Below are 19,413 nucleotides of genomic sequence, written 5' to 3'. Positions count from 1 at the left end.
CCAAAAGGTCTTTTCAACATTCCTAATCAGAGTATGAAAGAGGAGATTTTTAGCCTTCAGAGGAGGATGATAGCAATTGTGTTGACCTCAACTGAGTGAGTAGCACAATGCAACACTGTCAAACATGAAGTGAGATTAGACTTGACCAAGAAAAGAAAGAGAGCTGGTGTGTCTAAATAAGGGGTGTCAAACATAAGGTCCCGGAGCCAGAATTGGCCTGGAAAAGACTCTAATCCGACAATCTGGATGAAACTGTGAATAGTTGGATAGATTTTGGACTTTAAACTGTATTTTCACAAGTTTTACAGTTTTACCGATAAGGGACCTCGCCACTGTAATTCATACTACACTAAAGTAATTAAGTCAAGAGGTAAACAATAACAAAAATCAGCATCAGCATTTCACCATCAGCAATAAAACTTTTATTTGTGGAGCAGTGAGGTTTTTCTGTAGTTTTACACATGCTGACATAGATGTCGTTCATTTACTGCAGCAGCATTTCTTTATCATGGAGAAAAACCGAGACGTGCTGCTGAATTTGCACTTCTTTTTATTCTCATATTAAATAGGATCAAATGTGCAGTTAAAGAAAAAAAAGGGACCAAAAAAAAAAAAAAAGGAGTTGAGCTGGTTCGGCCCAATTCAGATCAAAGTGGGCTGTATGTGACCTATGATGTAAAATGAGTTCGAATCAAGGAATATCATATCATGGTGTTTGAAAAAATTGGCTCAGATTTACATTTGACTGTCAAAACAGCTGAATCATTGCATTCCCGATCTGAGCCCACTGAGACTGGGAAATTGCAGCAGTGACTCACTCCTGTACATCCATGCAGGTTTTGAATATGTCTGCAATTCTTTTCACTTCCCATTTCCCACTGACAAAACCAAATCCCTCCTAGTGCTTTGAGCACATCCCAGTTAGTTGTAGAACCAGTTAGAACCAGTAAGACAAAATAAAAATGGGAATTTATTCACCACAGTGGTACGCTACTAATAGGCTTCTGCTCCTATCTGGAGTTCTCTTAATTATTATGTGCAAGTCGCAAGCTGTGCAACGGTAAACGCCTAATAACAAAAAAATCCCCCCATGAGAGTTTCATTCATGCTGCTCAGTCCTTCTGTGAACTGAGGACGACCCCAAAAGCCGTGTTACGACATGTTTGAGATGTGATTCAGAATGAGTGAACATAGATAATGGAGCTGCAAAGACACAGCAAAATAAAGACGCAACAACAACTGACAGGCACTCAATTACCCCGTGATTAATGCCTGAGAGAAAGAGGAAATGTTTGTTTACTGACACAGAGACCCAACATGATTCCTCGAAGTCACACTAGACGTTATTCGCTTGTGTGACTGTTTGTTCCTTTCCATGTTTAAGCTTCCATGCTGTCCGTCTGACCTAACCTGCATTCAATTCAGATGCTTTTCCAGAAGCAACACAGAAAAATATTTAAAGGTTTGAAAAGTGAACAAGAAACACAGTGTACTCGACTCTGTGCGTGTCTTAGAAGGAACCTTATGTTCACAATCGCTCTATATGACTCAGCGCTCATCAAGGCCACTAAGGCTGATGTGAGGAGGTGGAAGAGACAGAGGAGGAGGGACGGCATGAAGGGGCAAGAGGGTGGAAGGTGCAGGAGCTGAAGCTATAACATAACAAAGATAGAGATTCAAAAGGAGGACATGACTTCAGACTTTTCTTCTTGAGCCACTCCTATGATTCCAGTTCTGTGTCAGAAAAAGCAAATAGAAGACAGTTTCATTTAGATACTTTTTTTTTTAAAGAGAATTGGATTCATGATGTTTCAAATGCACTCGTTGACCATCAGCACTCCATAAATCCATAAACGGGAACAAAGGTGATATTAAAAAAGGCAGACGGTTAAAGGAATCATTAAATATGACATTCATACACGAAGACTGAAACGTGTTGACAGAATATGAAATAAAAATAAACTATATGGTGCATAGCAACTAATAATATGAGTTTTTTAAAAAAAAGCAGTATGTGAAAATGTATGTCAAGGAGTACTTGGATCAGTGATTAGTGGAGGGTGATGTTGCATGGTGAGGGTGTACGTATACATGTGCGGTAGGAGGAGTAAGAGTGTCTGCTGTGTGATACAGATCAATAAAATCTCTCCTGCTGCTACGCAAAACATGACCAGGCAGTCACTATCGCTCAGTCAAGCTGTCTCTGCAAATTACTTTATTTTTTCACATTTAATTAAATACAAATTATTATTTCTGAAAACATTTTATATGATATGCTATATACTAAAGATGAACTGGTTATTTTGGAGATGAATCTGAAATACTGTTGAACTGAACTCTAATTAATAAATACTTGTTATTGCTTACTGTGGTGGCGCGAATGAGGGATAACCAGGGACGGTGACTAAGATGTTGACAACGCCACCTGGGGAGGGAGTTACACCCCAGGAAAGATTTCTATAGCCAATGTAGATGTTACACTAGCTACCAAAGGCCACAGGCTCGTTATTAACAGCAGAGGTGAGGCAGATGGATTTTACAAATCAAAATTTATTAAGAAAAACTACTAAAAGCATAGAACTGTAAAATCAGAAAAGTTCTTAAGGTAGCAGGGCTGAGACGGCAAGACAGTTAATTAAAACACTTTATTAACAAACAATGATTAAAATGACCAGGCTCGCTACCACGATGCTACCCTAGAACAATCACAGCTTGATAAAAATAACTAAACAAAATGGTGGAGACCACTTGAGGAGGCAACCTACAGAGAGGAGTGCCCAAGGGTGCCACCAATTACTCACCCGTGTAGTTCCACTGCAAACCTCACTGTCACTCACACTGAAATCTAAATGGTACAATCTACCTATGCCCGGTGTGTACACTCTCATGCATCGGGGAGGGAATTCCACCTCACGTGCCTAGCCCCTCAACAAGCGGCCGCACCTCCACTAAAGCAATAAAACAAATCATAAAACGTTAAACAAATTAGTAAAAGAGATCTACATAAAACAAATACACCCTAAGCTACAGTTCTTTATAAAAGCATGATTAAAATGTATAAAACAATTCAGAGTAAAAGACCATAAAACTAGGAGTCAGTCGAGGCCAGTCCATAAACGTTTGTAAGATGACAACAGGCCACAAAAAGACACAACAAAACAAAACAGCACAAGACAAGACAGCAGCATGGCACAATCCTGTAACAAAAGAGGGAAACAGTCGTCAAGGTCCACCCTACTATATGCCACATTATGATAAACTCAAGAGTCCCACTTACTACTCTCTAAAGGGCAATACTAAAATGAGTAGCTCTCCTGAGGAGATCTGCAGTGCTTAGCTGCCTAATGCTCTCAGCCACCTTGGACGGGAAAAGACTGCCAAATGCCTCCGTGTGGTAGTGAAGCGCAGCTGTTTCTTATAAGGCTGCTAATTATCAGCTGGGAAGGTGTGGATGTTAGTGCTGCATTCGTGGACATCAGGTAAAATCCTACCCCAGTATCTACTTCACTACGTTACCTTAATGCTGGACCTATTGCAGGACTGCTTAGACTGCATTAGTGCTGGCCTGTTGTACTTAACTAGCTGGCAACTAAGCACAACACTGCCAAACATTGATATCAGCCAATAAAAATCTTGTTGAATGCCGTCAGCCTATCAGTGGCTGACATTTATCTGTCATGTCATATTAGTTATGCACTGGCTAATGGTCGTTCACTGAGAAACCGGCATGGTTCGGTGAACGTCCCAATATTTGTGGTGCGCAAAGTTTTTTCTGTGAATAAGAGACTCATTTTGTGCCTTCACATAGTAGACAACTAGCAAAGATAGCACAGTTTTGCCGTTATAAAAGGAGCAATTTTTGCACCTTTAAGGTGATTCCCAAAGAGCTATTGGTCAAAAAAAACTTGCCATACCTACATGGTGTGCAGTGTGTCCTTAAAATTGAGGAAACTGGACAAGTGGAGCACAAAACGATGAAATCACAGGCCTAAAAACTATCCACAACAGATTAATATTATCTGAATGTCATATACTTAAGAAAAAGGAACAAACTGAACCTAATTTGACATTTTTGGCTTAACTGTCATGAATATTTACAGAGGAGGTCAGAAGAGAGGTACAGCAATAAGCGTTTACACCCATCTTAAAACACGGTGAAGGCTCTGTTGTAGTTTGGGGCTGAATTTCAGCCAGTGGTGTTGGAGATCTTACCAAAATTGATGCAATTATGAACATAGAAATATAACAATAACTTCTGGACTGGCTTCCTCAGACCCGGACCTCAACATTACTAAAGCAGAGAACAGAACAAAAGGCAGAAACATCCAAAGAAGAGCGTTGAATTTCCATTCATGTGTGCACACCCTTCAATAAATCACTGCACCTATTTCCTATTTTCCAAGCAAAACATAAAGAAATGAAGCGTGACTCAAGATTTTTGCATGTCAAAGCATATGTATACAATGTACAGGGTCTTCTTTTTCCTATTGTACACAGTTCAATGGAGAAATTTAACTAAAAATCCAATTTTATGGCATTATATTAAAAGGTGTTTAAAATCAAACTGAATTACAGCCTTCAAAACATTTGCAGATACTCACAGTGTTAACATAGGCTTTAACAGGACTCAGTTTATTGCTGCAGTATCTAAATCATGACAATTTTGTGAATTTTTAGCCACACAGAGCAAGTGTTTCATCATCAGTGCTCAAAGGTGTCATATGCTGATGAAAGTCCTGATTAATAACACAGTAAAAAAGGGTAAATTAAAAAAATATATCATATTATATGCAACACTATTACCGAGTAACGCTGCTATTGTTAAAGCTGCATCAAAGGCTGCAACCTCTGACCTCTAAAAAGAAACAACCTGCGTAGCTGTCTCGCTCAATAATCCCTTACAATCATCCCCAGTTTAACTAATCATTCAAGTTCACAGCCCAGTAGTGACCGATAACATAACCTAAATACTGTGTAAATAGAGAGAAAAAAGATCAAATTCACCTGCAATGACAAGTGCATCTGTATCTCCGTCTTTTTCCATTCACTCTTCTGTCCACTATTCAAATTAGTCTTGGAATACAGCTTCTCTTTACCCATCCCAGAAAACCAACAGTCTGAACAAAGGAAGCTCTCAGCCTACACTGCACTGTTTGCTGATTACCACCAGCTTTGTATCTCTCCCCCACCTTTCTTTTTCCAATTCACACTCTTCACACCTTTATTTTCCTATTTTAGCTCCCAGTCTCTCCCTCGACTCCTTTAATTCTGCCTCTGACTTCACACCATCTTCTTGCAAATTTTTGAAGACAATTCCATTAAAAGTCTGCTGATTTTTTAAACACAACCACGGTTCTTGAATTTGTTCCTATGCGTGTACAAACAATTTGTCTCTAAACATGCACTCCAAAACTATCAAACACACATACCATAGGGGTTCCTCCTTTGCTTCCGGGCCCAAATCCTAATCCCTTTAACAGGCATGATGCTATGTAATAACTACACAGCTAATATGCTACATAGTTTGGCCTCTGTGCAGCATCCAAAAGTCCAATTTCACTCCTAACGTCAATTCAAAGACTTGTACACACTCACACGCTCAAATCACATACTCCGGTGTCTGTACCGCCTCGCTGCACGCGTGGAGAGCACACACACACGCGATGGCCAATCAAAAACCTGTCATGAAGAAAAAGGGGTGTGTGAGGGGGAGTGATGTATTCAAAGGAGCTCCTAAGTGGTGACCCCCCCTGAACCCCAAGGTTGCTACGGTGATGCAGTTGTTATCTGCCAGAGGCTGTTACCAGGGCAATGAGGCATGGTCCACACTCTCTTCTAACGGGTCCTCGGGCCCCTTTGAGTATCAAGTTGGGGGTCAGTGGCACATACGCAGGCAAGAACACACACTTGTGAAATAGGTTCTTTGTGCGTTTAAGCTCCTGAGCAATCAAGCTTGAAGAATGGGCAGGTTTCATTTGATGTGAGCCACCAATGAGAAGGCGAACTTGTACGGGACTCCAAGTTCCCAACTACCTGTCTCGCCTTCCGAACTTTTATGTCTTAAAAGGAGGGGTGTCAAACATAAGGCTCGGAGGCCAAAATCAGCCCAGCGAAGAATCGAAAATGTGCTTTAGAAAATGTGAAGGAGTGCATAGAGTTTAAACTTTTAACTGTACACCCTTACTGCTATTCACAGTACACCAAAGTAATTAATTAACTGATAAACAATTAAATAACAGGAAGTTCCTGTTTTTCCAATATTAAAAACTTTATATTTTATAATTACAGGACAGTCCTCTTCAGCAGCATCTTGACTTTTACCCTCTGCTCCCAAGTGTCCCATCATCCTGTCACCATTTTCCTTCTCTGCCTCCTGGCCCGTTTCCTCATCCCCTCCTCTGGTACACAAAGAGCTCCTCTCCATCTGATGCAATTACAGACACCACTTACAATTAAGAAGCCATAGGCCGGGACTCTACCAAACCAGTCTTGATTATTGAGACAGACTTAAATGTGGTTACTTTTTGCACCTATTATGTTTTTTCTTTTCTGTTCTGTGCACAAAATTTTAGGTTGGTCTCCATATAAAATAAACTCTGCCCTATATTTAAAGCCATTTAAAAAAGAAAAAGAAAAAAAAAAACGTAATTATGTGTGTGAACAACTTTCCGCACCGGTGCTTACATTGTTTGCTTTAATCATAACCTGCAGAGCACGCGGAAACCTTTTTGGCTAACCCTTTCCGCAGACAAATTCATCACTGCTGCTCTACTTTTCCAATGCAGCAGGAAACAACGGCGAGAGACGTGTCACATCCTGTGGCTGGACTGGGAAACAATCGCAAAGAACATTCTAAGGGAGGCGACTGGATGAGACGGTTGTCCGAATAAGAGCATTTTTCCTCTGCGTTCTGAGTGTGCTGTCGAGGGTCTGGGGTGTAGGGAGAATGGTGACGGGGACAGGAAATGGAACAGGATGTAGTTGACAGTGGCATCTCCCACAGGATGCTGAGAAATGTATGGCTATCAAAGGGTTAGCTCATGATTCACGGTCTGAAATGTGATCAGGGAGGAGGTGGTTAACCTAAATGCCGAGGCAAGGTAGCAGCAAGAGTTGAATAAAACTGTGCAACGCAGTCACATGCAGACTATCTGCATATTCACAGCATCCGTTATCGGACTCCCTTCACTACACACTTTTTCTATCTCTGTTCATCGCTGAATGTATCATTCTTCTCCCTCCCACACATCGATGCAACTTCTTCTGCCTGGCAGAGTGTACATATCAACAATCTGGTACGTGCAAAAAGCCGGAGAGCTGTTGCCACAACTGCGAACAACTGAGCATTCGCAGAAACACAAAAGCATGTAAACACGCACGTTTCCATAAAGCAAGGATTTCTATTTCCAAGCTCCCTGCATTTCCTCTTCCTCCTCTTCTTCTTCTTCCTGTCTCTAAAACATCCAGAATTTGGAAAATTTGCACTTACCAGAAGACAAATATGACAATGAACACTGAGAAGAAAAAGACACAAAGGCGATAAAGTCAGTGTGTGAAACAGTAACAACACAAACACCTCAGGACCTTCAGAAATTCTGAACAGACCCACTGACGTTAGGGATGTGTTTTAAATATAAAAGAGCACACACATACAAACGTGCAGATTCATATTGTGCTTGAGTGGCTTTGGTTTGAGCCGACACGCAGGACTGAAAACACTGCCACGTGGGCTGCCGAGGGCTTTAACTCTTACCTTAACACTCAGAATGTGTGTGTGTGTGTGTGTGTGTGTGTGTGTGTGTGTGTGTGTGTGTGCGCGCAAGTGTCCGTGAGACCAGACTTTTTCTCACACTCCTCAGCATTTGATGCTTAATTCACACTTATTATCAGCATGGGAAAAAATTGACAAGGGTTTCAATTATGGACACAACCACACACAAACAGACACACACATGTATTTACCATAAATCAAGCTGCGCTGTCTTTCCACTGATTGAGCTTAAAAACATTTGGTCATGCTGTATCCCATCACTGCTACAGCTTAGCGAAATAAAGAGACAGATGAAGGAATAAACAGACAGAAGGAAAAAATATGAAGATGTTAAAGGAAGTACAGACTTCTTTAATACTGGGCACTAGCTTTGAGACAGCTGAGCTATCATGAGGCAGCAATGTGTGTGCCTGAGAGTGTGTGTGTGTCTGGACAGCATCAGTGGAGGGCTGCAGCAGAAGAAAGACAGCAACATAAGGCCTATCACTAAATGTCACCACCACACAGTAGCGGGGCACACCGACCGCAGTTCAGAGCTACAGGCTTGGAAACACAATAACCAGTAGCAGTGAGTGCATGTGAGACTGTGTCCATGAATGAAGTAAACATTATCCCTTATAATCGTCAATGCATCCTGTAAGGACACAAACCGGACTTTCCACCTTGGGTCTTATTCTCACAGATACCCAAATTAGGACAGGCTAATTATGTACTCAGTACAAACATCATAGAGATCTGGGAAAGCTGATTTCTGGAAAATTAGCAGTCTCCTAAGTGCCCCGCTAAAACACTACAGCCACTGAGGAGTCCTATAATTAGAGCCCAGGGGACTAATTTCTGTGTTTACGTTTAGTTGGACAGAGAAACCAGCTTTTAAAACTGTTTATGAAAACCAAAGTTTAGGCTGTGTGTGGCTTGTAAAGCCACAGACAAGCCACACACAGCCTGACCCAAAAGATCATGTTTGCAAGAGTCCATGTTTTGAAAAATCTCCATTAAAGTAGAAGAAACATATTTATGCTGAACCATAGCTAGAAATGTATCAACAGGCAGAGGACAGGGAGCATTTAAACCTCAGGGTGGGTGGTGCAGAGTGTTGTCAAACTGTCGTTGGTTACTGAATAGAACAAAGCCATCTTTAAAGTTACCAGTAACACCGGTGATTTTCTACCTCAAATTGTCTCCTATTATAAGATTAAGACCGGGGTTTAAACATCAACGTATCATTGGCAACTTAATTGCAATAGTTACTTGCGTCACTTCAGCAGGATTTGCTGTAAATAAAAGTTTCTTTTAAGCTGATCACAGACATTTATAAAGAGAAAGACACCTCCACATCGCCCAATTAGTTTCCGGTGGATTTGTTTTTCCTCTTTCTTTTTCTTTAAAAAAATAATAAAATACCTGGAAACATTACATTGTCAGCCTAAGCTAAGCTGTGCTGGAGGTAAACAGCAATCTCTGTGTTGGATGCCATCACAAAGCAATCATTTCCACCGATGAGATCATAGCCGTTAGCCTAACTAATGAAAAACATCACCATTACGGCTCAGTGATTACGAGTCAGCTCAATACAGTGTCTTCACAACGCTGACACGAACTGCAGACAGTGCGAAAGCAGCGGATTGGGTGTGACTATGATACTAATAACTGTGTTTTAATAATGCTGACCATAAATTTACAACTGTTTGCTATCATTATCAGTCATATTGATAAGAAACTAAATTAATCAAAAGACAGGAAGAACAAATTAATTCCAGTTGTGCTGCAAGAGATATGGAGTGCAAAAGACTCCACTGGTCTGTCTCTGTGTTGCCCAGAGACCAGTTATGAAATTCCCATCAAGGTGTTTCCAGTTTGGAAATCTAAAACTACATCTGTTACAGCACCAGTCCACACATACAAATGTCACCACTTTCCATTTACAGCGTCCCAGTGACCCACAAAGAAAAAAAGCCAGCCAGAGAAAAGCAGTGCATTAGTGTGTGTGGGTGCATGCATGTGTCCATGTGACTTATGGTGTTACTACATTTCAAGCTGTCTACGCTGGTCGGTAGTAGATGTGAGTTCATACAATGGGCTTCTTTGTGGGATTGGGTGATGGGGGGAAGAGATTAAGTAATATGTGAGAGAGGCTGAGCTTGGCAGACTTTAGTAGCTCCACACAATTCAAAATTCAGTGGGTTAATCTGTCAGTGCAAAAGGATTATTCTTTGCAAAAACAGCTTTTCTAAGGGTATATTTGTCACGCTGTAAATGTAGTTATGGGATATTTATAAGTCAGATGATTAATTCTAGCATTACTCAATCTCTACGTGCATGCATCACATCAGTATTTAGACAAAGTGTGCAAGAAAAAAAAAAGACTTTCTCAGAGTATTGGGGTGCGACCTTTAATTGCCTAACCACACATGTGGCAAAACTTAGTCAACTACACCCAAAGCACTCCGCCCAAACTCTGGCAGCAACAGGAAAACTGTTGGGCTCGAGTCCAAACCGCGAACCGCTGTGTCGCTTCAAGCCCCTGAAAAATATGAACCCCGACTTCTCAAAGTGTTTGGCTGAAACAAAGAGATGAGACAAGGAGGAGAGGAGAGGAGGAGAACTGCTCAGACCTTGTGTGTCACCTCCCTGCTCCTGAAACCGCTTCCCCTCCCATCCACTCCCTGAGCCCGCAACCACATGAAAAGCCTACTGGGCTGGGTTCCCATCTGGTGAAGAGACAGGGGTGTGTGTGTTTAGACGGTTTAGCCAGTTAAGGGGGCTCCGTCCGACCTAATGCCCCTGGCCTTAAGAAGCCACTCAGACAGCTGTTTTCCTGAAGAGCCTCACTCTCTCTCCCCAACACACACATACATGAACAATGCACACTCATCCCTGACCAATTAGGACACCCAGTTATGCTATTAGGCCTGTTTACCATAAACTCCCTGCTAGTCCCTCCCTTTCACCCTTCCCACTTTCCACCCTCTCCTTCTTGCTTCCATCAACAAAAATTGTTTAAAATCCTAAATTCCTACATAGTTTAATCCCACAAGAAAAACAATGTGAAAAAAAGAAACAAGGCGGCTAAAATGGTGCTCATAAATCCAAAAAACAAGGGGCTCATAGCTGCGGTGTATAGTTATGAAGTGTAGCATGGCTGCAACGATAGCAGTTTTATAAATAGCGTGTAAATGTTTTCCAAGTTTCCAAATGTGTCCAAAAAATAAAATAAAATGCCTTCACTAGTTCCTTTTTGTGTGTCTGTGTTGTCCAATTCCCCCATTTTTGCTAATTTCTTCTTCTTCTTTTTTTAGTCCTCTTGCATTTCACCATCCTCTCGCCTTTTCAACTCCTCCGTCTTTTACCCTCTCATTTCCGCTCACTCCCTGTCACAGCTCCCTGTCTATGGAGCCACTGAGTTGGAACTGTTGTCAAACGGTCAGCATGCTCGGAGAGATTGAGACTGGCCAAGAATGGCTGTGTTTGTGTGCAACTTCACTGGTCTTGCCAGGGGGAATTAGCCTCTTTTTCTTTCGCCTCGCTGTTGTGTGTAGCCCTGTCTGACTTGTCAGCCTCAACGGCACGGAGATCAGTCCAGAAAAAACACTTTAAGAAAAGATGCACAAAACAAGAGAAGAGGGAACAGGAAGAGGGAGGATGATGAGAGGACAAGGAGGAGAGGGAGGAGGAGATTTGCTAAATACCGCAAGCCTGACTGACTGGTTTGGAAAGTTCAATCAAAGGGAGTGAGCAGTGGACAAAGAAGAGGACATAACAGTGATATTACAATGCAATACAGTACACACTGAGTGCCTGCACACACCCCACGATTACAGTATGAGTACAAGCTTGTTTGCATCTGCGTTCAGGGTTTGTCCAGGAGTGCGATCAGGAATAAATGTTTCTCCAACTTGAAGGACAAAGCAAGAAATGAAGACAGAAACACTGACAGGAGCAGATATTAAAGCGAAAGAAAAGGCAGCAAACAGGTTGATAGAATGCCAAACAAAGACCAGACTTCTTCATGAATGATTTTTTTAAAAAGAAGAGAGAGAGAGAGAGAGAAAGATTGAGGGATTTCCCTGTTTTTTTTCTTCCAGCCCTAGGGGATCTGCAATTTCCATCGAGACCACTCATCACTGCCTCAGTCTTCCCACAACAAAGATCCTCATCTCTCATCTCCAAACATCCAGGGGGCTCAGGGACTGGTCCCTCAAGGGCAACAATCCTTACCGGCCCCATTAACCTGCCTCGCCGCTCCAGCTTCATTCAGGACCTTTGGGCCTCTAGACCCAAGTTTTTCCAAGAGGTTGGGGGTGGGGTGGAGAAGAGGCCCTGACAGTAGAAGAGGCAGCCGATTGGGTGAAATCATCTCAATCCCAGCAGAGAGTAGAAGCACACTGTTGGGGTTGAGGGTACTTAACTGAAGAGAGGAGGGGGTTTTCTTTTATGTGGTGCCGCCCTTTTAGCTACCGTGGGCCCCACCGAGGCTGACGGATCAAACGAAGAAGGAATGTGTGGGTTTGTGTGTGCGTGTGTTAGGGTGCAATAGATGGAGAGATCTAAGGATCACAGGAGGCAGACGGGCAGACTGTGGGTGCTTTTCATTATGCTAACTTATTCTTCTTTGAGTCCTCTCTCCACCTGTGACCCGGAAATCTTTCCCACTCTGCCATCATTTAGGATTTTGCAGTTCCATAAATGCATCACATGGAAACTACTTCTGTGTTACAAGCAAGTGATGCTGCTTAAAACCTAAGGAGTACTCATTTGCCCAACCCCTCACATTCTCACTAAGAACCGAGAAAGAGATGCAAGTGAGGAAAAATAAATTAGACATTTGCACACAAATAAGCACAGAAAGTAATTAAAAAGGTGAAACATCCTCTCTCTCTCTTCTCGGTCTTGTCATATGCTGATGCATTTTCTCACAGCCAGTCAAAAAGTTAACTGTTTTAGCTATCAAAAACACAATACAGCCTGCACTGGAACCATATGTGATCAAGTTAAAGAAAACAAGAGGAGGGGATTAAAATGACACAAAAACACCGCGTCTGTGTACACTTACAGCACAACCTGAAACATGCACACACTGAACAAACAAAAGAGCTCTGAGGTAGGAACCAGATCCCTCTCGATCAGCAATGAACTCAACACGAGTGAAACTGGCCTACAGTAACTTCAGCCCTTATGATACCACTGACAGGCGCACAATAACAGTTACCTGATACACCGGTACCACAGGACTGCTTCTTAACCTACAGCTGGGACCACGGTGCCTCCAGACTCTTTCAGTATGAAAACATTTGTTACTCTGCAGGATTCTGTATGAAAACACGCCTGACAGGCAACTTATCAGATGTCTGTTTCTTCACATTCTGCTTTCCTTCATGTAAAGAAACGGGATACAGCACCACCAACTTTCATTTTATTGGTATTACTTTTTGTAGGAATTTTAAAATTGCACCAAGCATTTTCCATTACTGGCTGACATTTTCTGAACATAAACTAATTTAAAATAAATTTATGGCCATTAAAAGAACCAATTACATACTTCCTGTCTTCAGGAACAGAAAAAGACAAAGAACTTCTCAGATTATGCTGATTATATAATTCACTTTGTGGTAGTTTTCATCATATTCACCAAAATCTGCAAATTTGTGACTTTTTTTCTTTTTAATTGTAACTTTTCCTGATGAGTAGAGGATTTTCTGACTGTAATTAAAAGGCTTCCCTTCATATATATCGAGTAAAAGCCAGACTTTAGAAAAGTGGAGAACCAGTCAAAATGTTGGACATTATCTCAAGATGTAGGACAGGAGGGCAAGGAATAAAATCCAGTTCACTCCCACATAAAGAGGGACATCTGGTCACATTAAGTACAGAACAAAAAATTATTTTTTCACTTTTGATGGTGAAATTCTAATGTTTTATTAGTCTGTTATTTGGCAGAAATATTAGTCTGTTAATTGGCATATTTTATACTGTCTATGTTTTTAACCGTAATTAACTTACTATTTGCTATTATAACAGTTCATATGTTTACAGTCGTTTTCCACAGACACTTCTCCTGCAGGCAGATCAGGGATACAGCTGAATTAACTAAAGTGAAATGTGTGAGTGGTGTCTATTCTCTGGAAGCTGCGTCAGTGGCTATTTGGCAACCTGTGTATAATAATAACTTTAAAAAAAAGGGGAAAAAAAAGAAAGAAAACACCTGAGACTAGGGAACACACCAAATCAAACAGCTATGACGGTGACAGCCTGTCTCACTGAAGCACACGCACAAACACACACACTCCTTTCACACACACAGAGACAGAAGGTCAAAAACACAGCTGAGTCAATATACCAGGACATTAGCTGGCAACAGCCTCAAAAACACACATATCAGTGCCTAAAAGGTTTGACCATTCAAGTCCAAGAGGCTTTCACTTCATTGCAAAGGCTGTTTGAGCAGGTCACTTTTGGATTAGGAGGCAAATTTGAGTCTAAGAATCTTATTAGAAAGCAAAAAAAGCAGGTTTGTATTAGAGATGGCACGATACCACTTTTTTATGTCCGATACCGATACCGATATCATAAATTTGGATATCTGCCGATACCGATATGAATCCGATATTGTGTTTTTTAATCAATAAAACTGTTTTTTTTTTAAATATCTTGCTGCATTTTGTATAAGTTCATACTCAAGTTTAAATAAACAACAACACTAAAGCTGTTATACCTGTGTGTAAAAAATACACTGCACCCAAAATATTTCATAGTTCAGCAACACTGATCAATCTAATAAACCTTACCTAACTTAAAACCTAACTTAAACCTACTCCATCCTCCCTATTCTGGTATTTTAAAGAGTACTTAGCAGAAATATTAAGCAACCTAACTAATAGGGTTGCAAACTCCCAGCAAAAAAAAAAAAAAAATAGGGAACCACCCACCCTCCACCTCATGATGCTTAATCGTTGTAATAAACTTTAATTTGATGCAGGGTGGAAAAAAATGCACAGAAACAAATTATTTTTCAAGAATAATTAAATAGATTCAACATCTTTCTTCAACAGAATTGCAGAATTCACAGACGGTATCTTCCCAAAGGAAAAAGTACTATAGCTTACTAGGGTATATAGACTTAAGAGTTGCTATATATAGTAATGGACTTCTATACATTTTACATCAGATTAAAACTTTGGGTGTAAGATTCAGATAATTATTTATTAAAAGCTACATATTTTAAATGAGAATAAGAAAGAAAAGTATGTCTTTGTGCCCCCTTTTCCCTGTTCATTCCCTATCGGCCCCCCTGGCTGCACTTTGCTAGATCCGCCCCTGCACAGTTACCAGCTGTCAGCTACGTAGAAAAGGATCATGGTGTAGAAAGTAATATTAAATAAATTCTAACAACAGCTTATCAAGCTTAAAGGTGCTGCTGTTGTTCCGCCGCTGGTTTCCTCTTTCTGGTGCAAAGTGGGCCAAAAACAAAGAAGAGAGACTGACTCGCGACAGAAAAGCCGATCAGCTGATCGTTAAGCAGTTTCAGGATTGAAGTAGCAGCAGGAAGGTGAGGGAGAGAGAGAGGCAGTCGCTCCATATATCGGTTGTTAAGCTTAACGCAGGAATGCTTTACAAACATTCAGAGATGAACTTACACACTTGCTTTACTTCTCTCTGGGATAACTTCCTCGGAGATGAAATGCTGGCTACAAATACACACAGCGTCTCTATCACATGAGGCATACTGCTCCGACGTGCTACGGTTATGAGCCGAGTTACGCCGTGTTGCAAGTTTTGTGAGATGCTTTTTTTGATACTTAATGGATCGGATTACATTTTTTATTTTTCGCCGATATCCGATCCAGTAATTTAGGTCAGTATCGGACCGATACCGATACGTAATATCGGATCGGTCCATCTCTAGTTTGTATTTATAATCTGCCTCCTTCTGAAGCTAGTGTAAACCTCAGAGTGTGGGACAGAGAAAAGCTTGAGCCAACAGCAACAGCGCCTGAATGACAATGTGGCTGAAATACATGAGAGAAAGCCATTCACATGACCTCACAAGAACTTTAACATAACTACTATTGTATTAAAAACAAGCTCAAATATCAACATAATTAAAAGGATCCTGTAATTAATGTTATCCATAATTTCATGTTTCTAACCATCTTTCAACATTTATAAACCAACAAGTATTGTATGGACACACACACACACACACACACACACACACACACACACACACACACACACACACACACACACACACACACACACACACACACACACACACACACACACCCTTGTTTCCTGGTCTTTTCAGCTTCACATGGAGCCTCCGTTAATGGGCAGTAACTGGAATGGGTGTGCAGACTCCAGCAGAGCTTAAGGAGATTAACCATTCTGTAGCCATATGAAATAATATTCCCCGTCACCGACTCCAAAAAAATCCCTTCTCACTGTGTGGCAAGGGAGGGCCTCGATTAATGTCCTCTCTTGTTCTCTTGAACACACACACACACACACACACCTGGACAAAACTATTGTGTGTGTTTGAATGTGAATATGTACACTGTTCAACAGTTTTTTTGCAAAGTAAATCAATAAATTCGGTCCCTTGCTCTCTCAGCGTCTCTCTCTGACAATAATGCAACAATCTGAAACATATTTAATTGGACCGTTAAAGCAAGCCGTGTCCTTTACTCTATCCACTTTCACTTAACAGATGTTCTGACTCGAGGAAGTTCTGCTGCTGTGTGTGGCCGACCATGCTAACACCAAATCTGTGCACTGGTTAATCACAATTAGAGCCTTGTTTTGTCTCCAAGCACCTTATCAACAAACTCGTGAATGTGTGATCGAGTCAAACACAACAGTATCAATAAAAACCAGAATAAATACATCGTCTCATAATCATCAAGTATTAACATTAATAAAACTGAGTGTTCTGACATGCTGAGGTTTACTGAGGAACAGTGAATCCGTATATCCAAGGACGATCACTGTGCATGTCTACCACTAGTTTTATTTCCTCTTTGTGTGAGTTATGATCCACAAACCATGCATTGAAAAGCACAATTGAGAGCCCACATTACCACTTCAAGGCCAGTGACTTATTGTTTACATGTGTTTATCCAAGTTATCATTCTTTTCTGAGTGTTGATAGACGTCAGCACATGTTGCAACCAGTCCCTGAACCTCATTTTCCCCCCTTAGGCAAGTTTCATGTTTAACAGACAAAATCACAACAATAAACAAAATTCTGTTGCCGTTTGTTGAGCCACAGTTATTCGGCCCGAGACACTGATCGGCGACCCCTGGAAACCATTAGCTGCAAGGAGAAAAAAAAAGCGTATTCCCTGACAGGTTGGCAAGTGGTTGGTGGAGGTTGTTGGCAGTCATTATGAAGTTGTTTGCCTAAGACGAGGCTTAGAGATTCGTCACAGACTCCTTGGCAACCACAAGTTGTAAGGAAACTGGTTGCAAAGAGGTACACAGTGCTAAAAAGAAACACTTGCCAACTACTCTAAGAGTGGTAGTAACAGTGGATTTCAGTTGAAGTCAGAAGTCATAATTTCCAAGTTCTCAGTTGGAATTTTCAACTACAACACCCTTTCAAGTCAGACTTTCAGCTCTGAATGTCAGAGCAGCGCCACCAACCCTGACTTAACAATCCGAGCTGGCGGCTGTGAAAGCAAAAATTAGTAAAACTGTAAAAAAAAAAAAAAAAAATCTAGCACAAATAAATAAGGCACATGAAGAACATTGACAAGGCGCTTTCAGTGAATGTGCTCCAGCTATGTTTGTAGGGGCCAAAAAATTGCCATGTGATGTGTCAATGACTCGACCTTACTAAGAAGTAAAACAGCTCCAACATTCAACTTCAGAGGCATGGGATGCAGCATGGAAGTGTGAAAAGATCAACACAACATGTGGGGGGGGGGAACTTTCGCATTTAAAATAAATTGTTCAAACAACCTCTGAAACAGGTGTGGGGAGAAAAAAAAAAGAAAAATGAGAGAACTAACACAGAGTAAACAGGCTAAAGATAAGGAAAGGGTGGAGAGACATAAACAGTATTCTGTTGTTGTAATAGATACATCCCCTGGCTATACTGGGTCAAACATATGCAAAAATGCCATAACACTCAGTTCACACATGTCACTGGTAATGTAAATAGCACTCAGGCAGTAGAAGCCTTGGTAAAACAGAGAATTTACTGAATTTACTGAATTCACTCAAATTTATATAGTGCTTCTCTATTCTTACTGACAAAGCACTTCACATAAAAAGTTACATTTTATCCATACATTCATACAGCACTTTATTTTGTTCTGTTCAAACATGTATCTACTGCACATCCATAGCCAGTTTAGAACAACATTAGCCTAAAATGCATGGAAAGAGCTCTGGGAAAAAGTACCCAGAGGATGTACTCAAAGCAGAAAGCCCCCAGCCAGCATTCGAACCAGTAACTTTCTTGTTGTGAAGTGACAGTATTAACCACTCCATCACCAGGCTGCCCTAATGCTGATGAATGGAAGACTGGAAGAGCACAAATAAGTTTAAGTGAAGGCACACACGCAGACGCAGATACACACACACATATATATGCACAATGAGGTCTCTGTGGATGAGGCAGACAGCTAAAGCTGCTACAGAAGAAGATTCAGTAGTCAATGGGGATTCCTTTATGGAGTATGTCATATTTCACAGTGACACACACTTTCTCAGACACACATGCAAACACCATGGAGCCTTCTGCAGCGAGACAGTGATTAATGATGAGCCGAGAAAGTGCTTCAGGCAAAAGAAGGAAAAACAAACGCTTCATACTGATGCCCATTTGAGTAATTAATTGAAAAGAAATTACCAAAGTAAACAAAACAACTCAAAACTCTCAGTATGCATCTTCACGCCTGTTGCACTCGAAGGAATTTTTTTTCTAACTGTTTGAGATTTTGAGCTTGCAGTCTGAGAGGACTTCCAAACCAAATGCTTAATTATCTGAGAGGGAATAGGAAACTTCATTGAAAATGAAAAAAAAAAAAAGGACTCTTCATCCTCCCTCCTATCTCTTAGTCAGTAGTCATGCATCTGCCACAGCTGTGATGTTATCATATCGACAAAATCAGTCCAGACTTCCAGTGTAAACACCTGTCAAAGTTCTCAGTCCTACATTTGTGGCAATTTCCACTACAGTAGGCATCCCTGGGAGAAAACTTTACTACGATGACACACACAAGGTGAAAAAAAACAAAAAACAGCAGACACGCCACTGCAACTAACAATACAGATGATCGAAACAGAGACGGAGAGAGAGAGAACAGTCTCATGTTAAGTCACATACATCTTAGTGAGTAATCAGACAGAAAGATAAACAAGTCTGGTGAATTTGTGGGTTGTTGAAAATGAGCCAGTAAAATTAGTCAGGATGAACTTAGATATTTATGGTACTGAGTCAAGACAGTCATAACTGTTCAGTCTAACAGGGCAAGGTGAAGATTTTTTATGATCTTCACCAACATTAAGCTGACATACTTTAGGTTTACTCAAAGAAAATGGGTAAACCTAAAGTATGCTGGTATCCACCAGGTAATGGCTGCACATTACGTCTTGAATTTTGTTTACTTCAACTTCTCTTTAAGGTGAAGGCAAAG

General features: G+C 41.0%; 1 protein-coding gene across 3 annotated transcripts in view; it reads right to left on the bottom strand.

Annotated features, from left to right (window-relative positions):
* nhsl1b (NHS-like 1b) overlaps window positions 1-19,413 on the bottom strand; it is a 103,371-nt gene that overhangs the window by 73,545 nt on the left and 10,413 nt on the right. The window lies entirely within an intron of this gene.

Source organism: Oreochromis aureus, linkage group 15 (assembly GCF_013358895.1).
Source record: "Oreochromis aureus strain Israel breed Guangdong linkage group 15, ZZ_aureus, whole genome shotgun sequence".
NCBI lineage: Eukaryota > Metazoa > Chordata > Actinopteri > Cichliformes > Cichlidae > Oreochromis > Oreochromis aureus.
This window is presented reverse-complemented; position numbering and strand designations above follow the sequence as displayed.